Source organism: Protopterus annectens, chromosome 5.part0 (genome assembly GCF_019279795.1).
Source record: "Protopterus annectens isolate FY-2018-M chromosome 5.part0, PAN1.0, whole genome shotgun sequence".
Taxonomy (NCBI): Eukaryota; Metazoa; Chordata; order Ceratodontiformes; family Protopteridae; genus Protopterus; species Protopterus annectens.
In genome coordinates this window covers 1,903,483,368-1,903,499,601 of record NC_056735.1, presented here as the reverse complement: position 1 = coordinate 1,903,499,601, position 16,234 = coordinate 1,903,483,368, and positions in this window count along the sequence as shown.

Genomic DNA, 16,234 nt, shown 5'->3' with positions numbered 1-16,234 from the left:
CAAACATGGTTTTAATGTGATTTTCTCATTCAATCCATGAATGTGTGCTTGCAACCTCACCACCCATCTATTTTCTAGTTCCTCTAACTTGTTTTTATAATTACCTAACCTATGTGTCCTTTGTAATTTCTCCAAAACTTTAAATTTAAAAACGTGTCTAAGTCCATTGTCAAGAACATGTTTGGCTAGAGCATTATTTGTATTTTCCTTATGTATAGCATATATATGCTCTCTAATTCGCTCTCTCAGTGTCCTATTAGTTTTACCTATATAGAACTTGTAACATTCTTGGCACTGAGCTAAATAGACTACATCTGTAGTCCTACAATCTGCATGTCCTTGGAACCTATATATATGCTTGGTAATCGGGTGTTCAAAAGTTTGGTGAACATCTATAAATTGGCATTGGTTGCAAGAACGACAAGGAAATGTGCCTATTCTATTAGACATGTAGGAATCTTTTCTAGTGTTATCATAGCATAAAATCCTTTTAAGAGATTTCATATTCTTATAGGCTATGCTGGGTTGGTCAGTTATTAGCTCTCTAATATTATCATCATGTGTAAGTAGTCTCCAATTGTTACTAATAATACACTTAATATGACTATTTCTATTAGTATAGGAGATAGTAAGCCTAGTTTTGGCTGGTTGCTTCGAACCCGTCCTATTGGACGAAGGTTCTTTATTGACCCTATGAAAAAATGGAATTCCCTTGTCAGTTCTATGCCTATCACTTTTCAGCATGGCTCCCTGTACCTCTTTAGTCTTATAACCTCTAGACATAAAGTTATTAGTCAACTTGGCCACATATTGCCCATAGACATCATCCTGTGTGGTTAACCTAGATAGTCTCATAGCTTGATTTTCAACAACATTAGAATACACATGACGGGAATGCATGCTGGTTCGATGTAATAAATTGTTCCTCCAACATGTCTTTCTAAACAAATCTGTATTAATACCCATGCTTGTCTTTGTTAACTTCACATCAAGAAATTCAATCACTTCTCTAGAATAAGTTCTCTCAAACTCTAAGAAACTTGTTGTACCATTGATGTATTGGACAAACTGTTGTAACTGCTGTTCTGTTCCCCTCCACACAAGGAAAACAAGAGGTACAGGGAGCCATGCTGAAAAGTGGCAGGCATAGAACTGACAAGGGAATTCCATTTTTTCATAGGGTCAATAAAGAACCTTCGTCCACTGGGACGGGTTCGAAGCAACCAGCCAAAACTAGGCTTACTATCTCCTATACTAATAGAAATAGTCATATTAAGCGTATTATTAGTAACAATTGGAGACTACTTACACATGATGATAATATTAGAGAGCTAATAACTGACCAACCCAGCATAGCCTATAAGAATATGAAATCTCTTAAAAGGATTTTATGCTATGATAACACTAGAAAAGATTCCTACATGTCTAATAGAATAGGCACATTTCCTTGTCGTTCTTGCAACCAATGCCAATTTATAGATGTTCACCAAACTTTTGAACACCCGATTACCAAGCATATATATAGGTTCCAAGGACATGCAGATTGTAGGACTACAGATGTAGTCTATTTAGCTCAGTGCCAAGAATGTTACAAGTTCTATATAGGTAAAACTAATAGGACACTGAGAGAGCGAATTAGAGAGCATATATATGCTATACTTTCATATCTAACTTCTCTAGTGCACACTGCAGAGTGCATTCTTTTCAATCTTACCTTTAAGCATCCCTGTTACTAGCACTTTCTCTAATACCTAAAAAGATCATCTCTACTTGACTCCAAGTAGACTTTTCCCTATCTGTTAAACCTAGCACTTGCTCCTACAGTACTTATTACCTTGATACGGCACTCTTATAGATAGCACCCCAAAAAGGCAAACCCCCATTTCTCGGTCACCCACGTCCCCCGGAATCTCTTTTAAAGTTTTTTTGTCTAGTCCTTCTAGCATGTCGAGGGATCAGTTGCTAGTGTCCTCTCCTGCTCAGCTGGTGAACCTGGGAATATTGAGGCAATGTTACAATTGCCTCATGTACCTGAACAACCCTCTCCTCCTCCCACAAAACACAAATACATGCGTGAGATGCAACTATACGGCCAAACAGGAGGCTGAGCTCTCTCAACATAGGACTGGCAAGACCAGTCAGGAGGAGAAGGCTACCACACACACTATAGACCCAGTCTCACATAGTACCATCACAACCTCAAATCATACACATAAACACACAAAGACATACTCGGCGGCTCTGATCAAAAATCTACCAAAACAGCAGAGGCCACCAAAGCAGACACCCAAACAACCACCACCTCAGAACACAACACCTGCAACACATAGACCTCACAGTCAGAGTGTCAAACAGTCACAGCCCTTAAGGACAAACACAATGCCAGACACACTAGTCATTGGTGACTCCATAGTCAGACACACTGATGTCCCGCTCACCAGACTGAGTAAGGAGAAGGTCACAGTAAGCTGCCTGTCGGGCGCTAGAATCCGCCACATAACGCAAGCACTCAGGTCTCTCAACAGCAGGTACAAATACGACTCAGTCATTGTCCACGCTGGTGTAAACGACCTGAGGCGTACCTCCTTGGACTACATGAAAAGAGACATTGAGGAGCTCTCTGATTATGTAGCCCAGGCAGGTATGACCCTGACCTTGAGCAGTATCCTACCTTCACCAAGAATGATGCCACAATACAGAGATAAGATGATCAGCTTTAACAATTGGCTTAAACTCTGGTGTCATTCAAAGGGGATCCAATGTCTGTCTGCCTGGGATGACATGCTGGACAAGCCACGCTGCTTAAGGGCGGCTTGCACCTGTCACCCTGGGATTCGGATATTGGCAAGGCTCTTGCCACCCCATAGTGCCTTTTTAGGCAAGGCTCAAATTCTAAACCTACCACCCTAGAACACAAAAAGGAAAAAACTAAGGGTAATGCTGCTCAATGCCAGAAGTCTAAATCTCAAAATGCACGCACTTTCGAGGCCCTTCTCAGTATGGAGAACATCGATGTCTGTGCAGTGACAGAAACCTGGTTCAAGGCTCCTGAGAGCACCCCAGCACTATCAGGTTTTCCTCTTATCATGCGTTCCGGCCCCAAAATCCGGACAATACCAAGAAAGGAGGGGGGGTATCCATATTCATCAAGGACACCCACACCTCAAGACTGGTGGCAACGCGATGCATCGGAAACCATCCAGGTGCAATTAACCATAGGCAAGACTGCTCTGCAAATTGTAGCATGTTACAGGCCACCCTCACAAACTCAGGAACCTCACATGGCCTTCCTGAAAACACTAGAGGGATAAATGTATCACCAAACACCATCATACTAGGTGACTTCAATTACCCTAATATAGACTGGGAACACTACTCAAGCCCAAACACCCTAGCCCAAAAGTTCCTGGAATTCATAAACTCAAATGCCATGGAACAACTAGTCACCATCCCCACAAGAGGAGAAAACATACTTGATCTCATCATCACGAACATGGGAGCACAATGTTCAACACCGGAAGTATACCCCTCACTGGTGAGATCAGATCACAAACTAATCTCGCTGGAGGTCCTCATCCCACCCCCACCTGAAATAAAAAAGACCACAGTAAAGAACTTCTCGAAAGCCGACTTCACACTTCTAAAGACTAGTGTGGTCTCCTTTAAGGCCCCGAGGCGGCGGAAAACAGTACTCAAGCCGCTGAATCACTTACAAATGCCTTCTACCAGCACCTGCAGGACTGCATGGATAAGGCAATCCCAAGCAAAACAAAGACTCTTTGTACCAAAGGCAAGCGTCCAGTCTGGTGGACCCCAGCCATAAACAAACTCTACAACAAAAGGAGGAAGCTACTACAAGATAGAGCAAAATCCTTAAAAGGTAAGACACCCTTGATCACTATAAGTAAAAACTAAGAGCTCTCATAAAATCATCCAAAGCAAATTTTGAGAGAAAAATAGCTAAAGACTCAAAAGACAATCATAAGGCCTTCTTTAGCTATGTTAGAAACCTGGGAGGAAACTCCCAGATATGCTCAGAACTAGTTCAAAATGATGTGAAGATTACTGATCCTACAGACATTGCCAACATACTGGCTGACAGGTTCAGTGCAAACTCCCCTCCCCAAAGGAGAGATATCTATACCAGCGATTGCAGCCCCCAAACATCTCCAACGCCCAAGTGAGAACTGCTCTCTCCAAAGCAAAAAACACAGCATCCATGGGACCTGATGGTGTCCCCGGCTGTGTGCTCCATGAACTCAACGAGGAATTAAACCCACAGCTAGGACAGCTGTTTAATCATAGTCTTACCTCTGGATACGTACCCAGGGAGTGGCGCACTGCAACTGAGGTCCCACTTCACAAAGGCGGTGCCTCCACCGACCCTGTAAATTACCGGCCCATTAGCTTGACAAGCCTTATCTGCAAAGCCATGGAGAGGATCATAATGGACCTCATAAATAAAGACATAGGGAATTTGCAGACTTTGGATCCATCCCAGTTTGGCTTTGTCAAAGGCAGATCATGCCTTCTAAACTTGGTTGACTTTTTCGAAACAGTCACCAAAGCCATTGATGAGGGAAGGGCAGTCCATACAGCCTACCTCGATCTGGCGAAGGCCTTCGATACAATACCCCACTCGGGTATCATTGAAAAACTCATCAGCTTAAATGTTAACCAATGCATCACAAGATGGGTTGCAAACTGGCTGAGTGACAGAACCCACAGGGTCAGAGTTGCTGGTGCCATGTCAGACTCAAAGCCTGTCACAAGTGGTGTACCACAGGGCTCAGTCCTGGGCCCACTCTTGTTTGGCATCTACTTTTCCGAAGTACAAGCAAACACAGGAGGGTTATGGCTGACAAAGTTTGCAGATGACTGCAAACTGGGTGCCATAGTAGAAAACACATCTGACACAGATATCCTTCAGAAGGGTCTCACAGAAATGGATAACTGGTGCCAGAGCCATGGCCTAAAGTTAAATGCCAAAAAATGCATAGTCATACCCTTCGGGAAAAACAAGGTTACCCCTAGCTACCAAATAGGTGGCAATCCACTGAGCACAGAAGAAGTTATCAGGGACCTGGGGACCCAGGTTGATAGTAGTCTGTCATTCGACACCCATGTAGCTAAAGTAGTTAGGAAGACCTTCTACATTGCCCACCTTATCATGAAGGGATTCTCATCTAGATCAAGGAGGTCATAGTCTCCCTATACTCATCACTCATCAGACCAATGATTGAGTACAATGCCCCATTCGGAATGTATCTGACCCGACACTTGCAGCAGCTGGAGAGGCCACAAAGTTCCTCACCAAAAGGATAAAGGGTCTCAAACATCTGTCCTATGCTGCCCGACTGAAAGAACTCCAGCTCTATTCAGTCGCTACGCTTGCTCAGAGGTGACCTTTGCCTAACATACAAGGCCATGTCAAACCCAGATTTGATGAATATGCTTCACCTCAAAAATCTAGATCCGTCAGAGCCACAAGGGCAGGAGACTTAAACCTCGACACGGCTATTAATAGGACGTGCTGGAGGGATAGATTCATCACCCAAAGACTCCCTATGCTGTGGAATAAAATCCCGGTATATGTGAGGCAGAGCACCTCGCTGGCCTTGTTCAAGAGAAATCTTGACCAATGGATGGGAGATCGCAGATATACCCCAGGGATTACCTCAGTGTCACTGCTCGACAGAGGCACAGCAAAATAATGGGTATAGTTCCCCATACTAAAGGGGTGGCGTAAGCCACAAAACTATGGGCTAGGCTTGTAAATGCCCTCGGGCAGATAGCCTAGTATGAACCTATGAACCTATGAACCTATACATAAGGAAAATACAAATAATGCTCTAGCCAAACATGTTCTTGACAATGGACTTAGACACGTTTTTAAATTTAAAGTTTTGGAGAAATTACAAAGGACACATAGGTTAGGTAATTATAAAAACAAGTTAGAGGAACTAGAAAATAGATGGGTGGTGAGGTTGCATTCATTCACATTCATGGATTGAATGAGAAAATCACATTAAAACCATGTTTGGCAGGACGACCCTTAAAACATTAGTTTATTTTAATTTATATTATATTATAGGATACATATATATGTATATATATTTTTGATACAGATTTTATATGTCAGTTTTTAAAGAAGTACATATGTTTTACAAGTTGTATTTTCAAGTGTTTCAGCAATGTATGAGTTAAACTGAGTTTTATTGAAAATTGAGTGTTTTAATTACTTGTAATTAACACATGATTTAAGTTGTATATAAAGAGCGCATTTTCTTAGTGATTTATGAAGTCTGATGAAGCGTCATTCTTGGACGTGAAAGCGCTTACTTTTGGATCCTGTTTTTGTGTTCTACAATAAATGGTCAACCAGCTGTAGCTGTTCGTGTTTCTGTGATATCTTCGAATCAACACAGCCATTGGTGCACTCTTGTTTTTATGTTCTTACTTTGACTGCTATTATTACAGAGTGCTTTACCCGGCAATTTCATTTTTGTTCCCAGATCTTTAAATGTGTTTGGTTAAGACCACAACAGACTAAGAATGTTTCCAGGGAGACATTCAGAATAATGAACCATGTAGTCTTGAAGCAAAGTAAACTAACCTGAGATGACCAAAAATGAAGAAAACAGTTATTTTCTACACAGTGGTTTTGCTATTAGTAGAGTATGAGTTAAGTATAGAATGCAGCAAAAGATTGCCATTCAGGTTTGTAGTGAAGGGGAGATGTTTCAGCATATGAGGAAGTGATGCTTTATATCTATAATTACTTAGTCATACAACCTCAGAGAACAGGGAATGTCTAGACTTAACTCATTTGCTCATTTATTCAGAACTTCTTTATGCCTGGCTTGGACACCAGTGACTGCAAGATTTTGATTGCTTCTGAAATTATCTGGACCTACAAAGCTGATATAAGTATATGTTTTGTGCTTGCTCTGTTTCAGTGATATTTAACACTTCTGTAATGCACTTATTTATTTTGTTGAATTTATCATTGTTTTTCTGCCTGTACTTGTTAAACAAACTCCATCTGTTTGTTACTGTACTTCTCTTAGGTAGTTTTAACAATATTTTGATATTTCCTAACCTCCTCTGATACTGCAATAGCTGTTCTGAGTGAGACTGCTAAAATATTCCTAAGTTTTGAAAAGTTTTTCTGTAATGTGAGCATTTCTCAGGGCTAGTGAACTTATTTCCAAGGATTCCTGATATTGCAGGAATTCTTACTTCTGTTGTAAAGCATTTGTTACTACATTGGAACTCAAAGTCAGTTTGTTTTAAATTGTGAGGCTTCTTTTGCACTGTGGTGGGAGCACAGAGCTAAATTCAACCTGTCCAAGGTGGGAACTACTGGTCGATAGCTTATTGTGTTTTCATCTGATTGTCCTGAGGGTTTAACTTTATAAAAGTCTTTCATCCTGCTTGTATAAAAACCTTGTGCAAACTCGGTTCCCCATGCTTGCACATATGTAAACCTCTCCAGTTTAAAATCCTCTATAGGAAATGCTTTCCATAGTCTCCCACTGTTCACAGCTGCTCAAAGAGCTGTCAGTTTGTGCAGAGGGTGGTACCACTGTAGGTCATGTAAAAGTATACTACTAAACACTCTCACTTTGACCTTTAAGTGACTCTCCCTTACTCCTTCCCATCTAGAAACTGTGTTTCCTTGCCTTACATAGCATAGGTTAGATTTAGACCTGTTGAACCTAAACTGTTTGGTATCACTGTGTTCTTAAACCAGCCATCATACATTAAGAGGGCCTCCCTGCACCCTTGTGACAGAAGTGTGTAGCTCAGGACCCATCTGAGTTGGGGATTGCTGGAGGAAGGCTAAGTTTGTAGCTTTTCCATTTGTAGTTGTGTTAAAACAGTTTAAATTTGCCTGTATATAAGCCTCACATTTGTGCAGGTTTGCATTTAGTTTACCAGAGTTGCTCAACATTTGGCAACTTTAGCCAGAGGTCTGGAGTTCACCTGCATTGAAATCCAAGACATTCACTGAAAAAACCCTGAAAAATAAGTATATTTTAAGCCAGCACTGCACTTTGTTAACTGTATTTAATTGAATTGCCTTTTCATTTTTGCTGTTTGTGACTAGGTCCAGCTAGCCCACTTCCTTCCCAAGTACCACATTTAGAAAAATCCTGCCATAATGGATGGGCAGTTTCCCATCTTTTCTCCTACCAGCTTGATTGATATGGGCACCTTGAGGCAATGTAGCAATTGCTTCATTTGTACTGACAACCATTTACACCTAAAGCACTGAGCACCCTATGTGAGAGATGCAAATACACTGTGGAACTGGAGTCAATTCTCTCATGTAAAAACAAACTAGACATCAAACAGGTTGTCAGCAAACGCACTTCACCTCTCATGGAAACCTCACCTCTCACACAAAATAAGGTCATGACACATAAACCCGCATACACAGAGGTACTCATTAAAAGCCTACCAAAAGAAAAGAGACCTCTCAAACACACACCATCCATACTTACTACTAAATATAAAGAAACCACTACACATATCAACACACACACCTGCATCTCAAAAAATAAGTCCCTAAGGCAAAACATGTCAAATGGCTTGTTCATAGGCAACTCTATAGTGAAACACACTGATGTCCTCCTCAACAGACCGGAAAAAGAGAAGGTCACGGTCAGCTGTCTGTCAGGTGCCATGATCCAACAAATCACACATGCACTCAAGTCACTCAACAACAAGTACTGTTATGACGCTGTCATAGTCCATGTTGGAGTAAATGACTTAAGATGTACCTCTCTGGACTATATGAAGAGAGACATGACAGAACTCTCTGATTATGTGTCCCAGACAGGTATGTCCCCAGTCGTAAGCAGTATCCTACCTTCACCTAGTATGATGCCACAGTATAAACAAAAAATGATTGACTTCACCAATTGGCTCAGCTTTTGGTGTCAGTCCAAGGGGATCCAGCATCTGTCAGCCTGGGAGGATATGGTAGACAGACCTCGTTGCTTTGCTAGAGATGGTCTGCACCTGTCCCCCATAGGCTTTCGGATACTGGCAAAGGCCCTTGCCACCCCCCATAGTGCCTTTTTAGGGAATGCCAAAACAACAAATTTTCCAACATAACAACATCTAATCGAGGCAAACACAGGGATGTGTTGCTTAATGCCAGGAGTTTAAACATGAAACTGCACTGCCTAGAAGCACTCCTCACCTTGGAGGATGCTGATGTCTGTGCAGTTACCGAGACATGGTTCAAGGCCACTGAGAGCACCCTGGCCATGCAAGACTACAATGCCTTCCACACATTCAGACCTCAAAATGAGCATGAAAGAACCAAAGATGGAAGTGTATCTATCTTCATTAAAACCAGATACACTTCGAAACTGGTCAAACAGCATGACTCTGTCAAACTACTCCATGTTCAATTAACTATTGTGAATGTACCATACCACATCATTGCTAGTTACAGATAAATAATATATAAATAATATATATATATATATATATATATATATATATATATATATATACATTCTAGTGAACAAGCACAGTACAATGCACCATAGGTTATTACTAGGCTAGCTGCCCTTGTGAGCCATGTTAAACCTAGCCAATTACGCCATGTAAGAATCAAACCCTGCATTTTGTGTCTGTAAGGTAAACACCTTGAACATTATGGCAACTTCCCACCAATAAAAATAGCTATAGATCCCCCAGCATGAACCAGGATAAGCACACACCCTACCTCGATTTACTGGAATCCTTTGCCATACAGCTCAACACCTTAGTCATGGGAGATTTCATGGACTGGGAGATATACAGGAACAAAAACACACTTGGCCAGGGTTTCCTGGATTTTGCTAATACAAATGCTCTGGAACAGATAGTGTGCACCCCCACTAGGGGGTCTAATGTTCTGGACATAGTACTCACCACCATGGGGAGTCACTGCATTTCATCATGCATGATGCCCTCCCTTGTTAGGTCAGATCTCAAATCAGTCTTGCTTAAAGTAAGTACTGTAACAGACACCCTCACAGGAACAAAAATTATAAAGAACTTCACCAAAGCTAACTACAGCTTACTAAGCAATGGTATAAAAAACTTCATACCATCTGCAATTGCAGACATTAATGATCACTATGCAGAAGGGTACACAAATGCCCTGTACAAACACTTAGGCTACTGTATAAACTTTACTGTACCTGACTGGATCAAAACCAGGTCTTCCTGTAAAAACATGCCACCACGGTGGACTTCAGGTAGAAACAGATTATAGAACAAGGGGAAGAAACTGTTTTCCAAAAGCAAGAGGGCTATCACTCTGCTGAGGAACAGTTCTCTCCTAAGCCTAAACAAGAAAATCAGAAATCTTGTAAAGTCTTCTAAAACAAACTCAGAAACTAAAATCACATCCCTATCCAAGGATAATCATAAGGCATTATTTGACTGTGTCTGAAGTCTAAAAGGGAATGCCCAGCTATGTGCCAAAATGGTTGTAGATGGCATTACTCATACAACACTGGATATCGCCAACCTGCTAGATGACAGATTCAGTGCAAACTTCACCCCACCCATCCTCACCTACCATATCCTGAAGTATACCTGACACCAGCCCTCTGCCTAGTATCACTAGGGAACTGGTCATCTCCCCACTCACCAAAAAAAAAAAATAAAAACGGCCTCAATGGGACCAGATAATAGCCCAAGTTGTTTACTAAATAATATAAAAAAGACGTGTTGGACCTATTTGATGCTCATTTTAATAATAGGTTGAGAACTGGCTATATTCCTGCAGAATGGAGAACAGCAACAGTGATCCCCCTGCACAAAGGGAGGCCATCAACTGATCCTGGGAACTCCAGACTCATAAGTCTAACTAGCCTCATCTGCAAGGTTATGGAAAGAATTTTCATGGACCTTATCAACAAGGACATAGGCAACCTCCAAACACTGGACCCAACCCAGTTTGGCTTTGTTAAGGGTAGATCATGCTTATTAAACCTGGTAGACCTCTTTGAGAATGTCACCAAAGCCATGGATGAAGGTAAGACAGTGTACACAGCCTAGCCTGACCTTGCCAAGGCTCTTGACACAATTGCTCACTCTGGCATCATTAAGAAACTCTCCCAGATAGGGATTAACCATTATGTTTGTAAGATGTGACATAGGCTCAATTGGATACAACAAGAAACAACTATATAAAGGTTCAACCTGCCAAACAGTGTATGCATGCAACACAAAAGCTGGAGCTAGATATTTAACAAAAAAGCTGTTATGCATAAAAGATGGGAATCATAACTATTTAATACAATGATGCTTTCTGTAATGTATTTAAACATTAATGGTCTCACAGATAAATGCAAAAAGAATAATAATAAACTATATTAAAAAAATTTAGAGTGCAAATAGCTATGTTATAGGAGACACACTTGGAAAGAACTGAACCGGCCGGTAATCCTTTTAGTGAGGTATTTCTGTGGCCTTTCTAGTTGTTGTAGATGTCTTGTGAGTTACATGCCAATGGGGCATTGTACTCTATAATGGGTCTAATGAGGGATGAGTAGAGAGGAACAATGACCTCTTTTTTTCTGGAGGAAAACCCCTTTGTGATGAGGTGTGCCACATAGAAGGATTTCCTGACTACTGTGGTGATGTGATTATCAAAGGAGAGACTACCGTCCACCTGTGTCCCAAGTTCTGTTATCACACTTTCAGTGTTTATTAGGCTACCTCCTATGTGGTAGTTCATGGATACAGTGTTTTTCCCAAAGGGGATGACAATGCACTTCTTGGCATTGAGCTTGAGGCCATGACTTTGACACCAAGCATCAGTCACAGTGAGGCCCCTTTGTAGAATGTCCAAATCATTAGACGGTTCTGTTATGGCTCCTAGTTTGCAATCATCTGTGAACTTTGTTAGCCAAAGACCTGCTGTGTTAACTTGGACTTCTGAGAAGTAGATGCCAAACAGGAGAGGACCCAGGACTGAATCCTGTGGTACTCCGCTTGTCACTGGTCTGAAGTTGGATTTGGAGTCGGCTACTTTCACTGTGTTTGTTCTGTTAGTGAACCAGTTGGCCACCCATCTTGTGACATAGGGACTTATGCCCACTTTAGTGAGTTTATCTATAATTCCAGAGTGGGGGATGGTGTCAAAAGCCTTGGCAAGGTCAAGATAGGCTGTGTGCACCACCTTACCCTCATCCATGGCTCTGGTGACTGCTTCAAAGAAGTCAATCAGGTTAAGGAGACATGAGCTACCTTTTACAAACCCAAACTGAGAGGGGTCCAGAGTATGGAGGTTACCAATGTCTTTGTTTATAAGCTCCAAGATGATGAATTCCATGACCTTGCAGACCATGCTCATAAGGCTAATAGGGCGATAGTTCCTGGGGTCCGTGGTGGCACTCCTTTTGTGGAGTGGGATAACGGTCACTGTGCACCATTCAGTAGGCACAAATCCTGAAGTGAGGCTATGATTGAACATGGTACTTAGGTGGGGTGCCAGTTCATTCTGTAGTTCGTGGAGAACGCAGCCTGGGATGTTGTCTGGTCCCATGGATGCTGTGTTCTTGACTTTGGAGAGGGTGGTCTTTACTTGTGTGACCATGATTACAGAGGCTTTGCATTCTTCCGGTATAGAGATGGGCCCTTTGGAGGGTGAAGGAGGGTAAAGTTTGCACAAACCTATTTGCCAGGATGTTGGTAATATCAGTTGGTTCTGTATATCTAGTGCCATTGTGCTGTAGTTCAGAGCAGATCTTGCCATTGAGATTCTTGACATAGCTGTAGAATGCTTTGTGGTTGTCTTTAGAATCAGTGGTGATTTTATTTTTGTAACTAGGTTTGGAGGATTTTATGAGTGATCTCAGCTTCTTACTGAGGCTGACCAGGGAGTTCCTGCAATCATGGGATTTAACTCTTTTTTGTAACAGCTTTTTCTTTCTGTTGTAGAGTTTGTTTATGGCAAGGGACCACCAGATTGGCTTCCTTTTTTGGAGGATAGTGTCTTGGTTCTGTTGGGGATGGCACGATCCATGCGCTCATGTATGTGCTTATACAGTGCATTTGTATAGGATTCAGCAATCGTACCTCTATTTTCCATCTGTATGGGTGTCGTGAAGTTTCCCACTTCTGTCCTTAGAAGCATGAAGTTGGCTTTGGAGAGTTTTTTTACGGTGGTTTCCTTAATGGGGGGTGGGGTGGGATATGAATGTCTAGGGTGATTAGCTTGTGGTTGGATCTGACCAGCAAGGAGTTGACCTCTGGCATGGAACATTGGTTACCCATATTGGAAATGACAAGGTCCAGGATATTGCTACCCCTGGTGGGATGGACAAGCTGATCCAGGGCATTGGAATTTATAAATTCCAGAAAATGTTGAGCAAATGAGTTAGTACATCAGTAGTTTTCGCAGATGATGGTGGGGTAGTTGAAATCGCTCATTATTAGGGTATTGGGCTGTACCTTAATATTTTCCAGTATATCTTTTTACAATTACATTTCTGTATAATGTTTTACAAACAATGGACATTATATCCACATTGTTGTGATTACGTTCACATGGGCTGTGCCTGAAACTGGTTGGTCCATTGTGATCTGCAATTGTGTGTATCTTGGTAGGCAAACATAAGTAATTAAATAAATAAAAATATGTCTGTCTTTCTGTCTTTATTTGTAATAAGACAGAAGAAAAACAATTCCATTCACTCTCAAGATTCTTTTGGATTTTCATACACACACACACACACACACACACACACACACATATATATATATATATATATATATATATATATATATATATATATATATATATATATATATATATATATATATATATATAGAGCGAAAGTGCCCACAATTACCATTTTCTTATTTTATTCTCCTTAGGCTGAATACAAATACTCAGTTCTTTAGTTCTTACAGTCAAAGTGAATGTGTGTATGGCAGTCTAAGTGAGGCTTGTAGCTGTCTTTCAGAAAAACACATACCCCGGGATTCATGAAGCTTGGCGCAAGAATGGCATTAGGCTTGCACCAACTGTGCAGCGTAGAGATGGCGCAGTAGTGCCATATGCATATTAATGAAGGTGTGCTGCCACTACATCCATGTGCATAGGAAACGTGCGCGAGTGCATGGGGAGTGTCCAAGCGCCGCATGGAGGCGTGGACATGTCGGCTGTTTACATGCAACCTAAAATGCTGAATAGTACAGCCTGCCTCTAATAGTAATCACACCTGTCAGTGTCCGTGGATACTGAAATGTATGCAAAGCATGCAATACAGTTTTGTGAACACAAAACTAAGAAGCAAACACAAATGCACGTAGCTGAATATTGAGTCGCCATCCCTCGAACAAATGACATTTAAAACCCCGTGCCCATATTCTATTGTAGTGTCGATAATTATACGAAGTGGAAGCAAAACACTTCGTGTTAGCGCATCGCCAATAGCTAAGTCTAGACCAATGGTCAGGGTTACTACCTGTCCCACATTGTGAGGGACAGTCCCCCTTTGGGCAGTTGTGTCCATACCAAAACCATTATAAATGTAAAATATCCTGCGATCGTAGGACATAATTATGTCCCACTTCTTATGTAATAGTCACATACAATAGTTATTTCCATATGTAAAATACCTACATGTTACAAGAAACAGAATAAGCAAGTAAACGAAACAGAAGAAGCAGCTAAACTTCTACAACAATAAGCTTACATTTAGGCATAAAACAAAAGTACTATCTGTTGTACTGACCGTGGGTATGTGTTGCCCTGAAAAACCTGGTGTGTCCTGAATATATCCCATCCTGGCGATATGAAAAGGTGGCAACCCTAACAATGGTCAGAGCATTCGCACAATAACTGGCCAGCCTCTTAATCCCCCCTAAAACCAGTGACCTTTGGAGGAAAGTTGGTGAATTACACTGAATGAATAATGACAATAATTAAGAGTAATAGACGTCTTTTACTTCAGAAAATAAGTATTAATACATATGGTCTGATTCTGTCAACATTTCAATTTAATAGTACTAATATTTTAAAAGTGTCTGTGATTGTACCTGCCTTGTCCCTGTTACTGTTGAAATTAGTCCCTGAGTGGTTGAGAGGTCCGTACACATATATACACCAGCCAACTGTCACATTTGTTGCCAGTACTGTTGAATACCTGTAGTGAAATCATATATCCTAGCTACCATCCATGCAGAATGTACCACGGATGGTGTAGTGGTCAAACTGGTGACTAAGGTGTGTCTGTTTCTGGGTACAAGCCATGCAAGGGCCGCTAATTTTATGTGATGGCCAGAATAATGTCCGTCGGATATAGGGAGATAAATCCAGTGAGGATGCGCGGCGTTCATTCAACAGTATGGGAAATGTAAATAGGTGTGTAGGTGTATATGTATGTGTATGTACAGACAGATATATATATATATATATATATATATATATATGAATGAACATGGTCACAATAAAGCAGTCATAATGAATGTGAAGGGAAACACCAGCGGAACCCCCCCACCCCGTATTATGTAGTGCCGACATATCAAGCTAGTCAGAAGTGGGCAAACCCCTGCGTCAGTAAACACAGGTAGAATGGTAACATTGGGACTAACTCTGTCCACGTGCTAATTCTGACTTTCAAACAGGTACAGGGCTGTTCCGGTCTCCAGTCAGACAAGCCTAAACCCGGATGGCCACATGAACACCCTGACAATCAAACACACGTATGTGCCAGGACTATAAGCTTTGGAGTTCTGAATATCCTCAGAGTGAGTAAACATGCAGCATGGGTCCAGAGCAGTAGGGAATAGGGAATGGCGCATGTGTAGTACTGTGGTTTTCCCAGCAGGAAAATGGATGCCTGCTGTGTACGTGAAGTGTTGAGGCATGTGTTCAGGTAACTATGAACCATGGGTATACATATAAATAAAGCAGAACACCAATAGTGTAGTGGTTAGACCATCTGCCTAACGTAAAGGCATTCCCAGTTCAAGTTCAACTATAGCACATATAATTTTCCTTGGAATGAATGTCACTGTGCTGTAAAGCCAACATTTAAACATGTAAAGGCGAATGTGTGTTTTGCATGGGGCCATTAACCAGATTCCTTCAATCAAAGTGGTACTGTCATAATGAATAAGGCACACGTAAGCACAAATAAGCAGCAGTAAACATATGTAACTCACAGTAAGCATAGGCGAGTGCGCCTGCGCGGGTGTAAGCAGC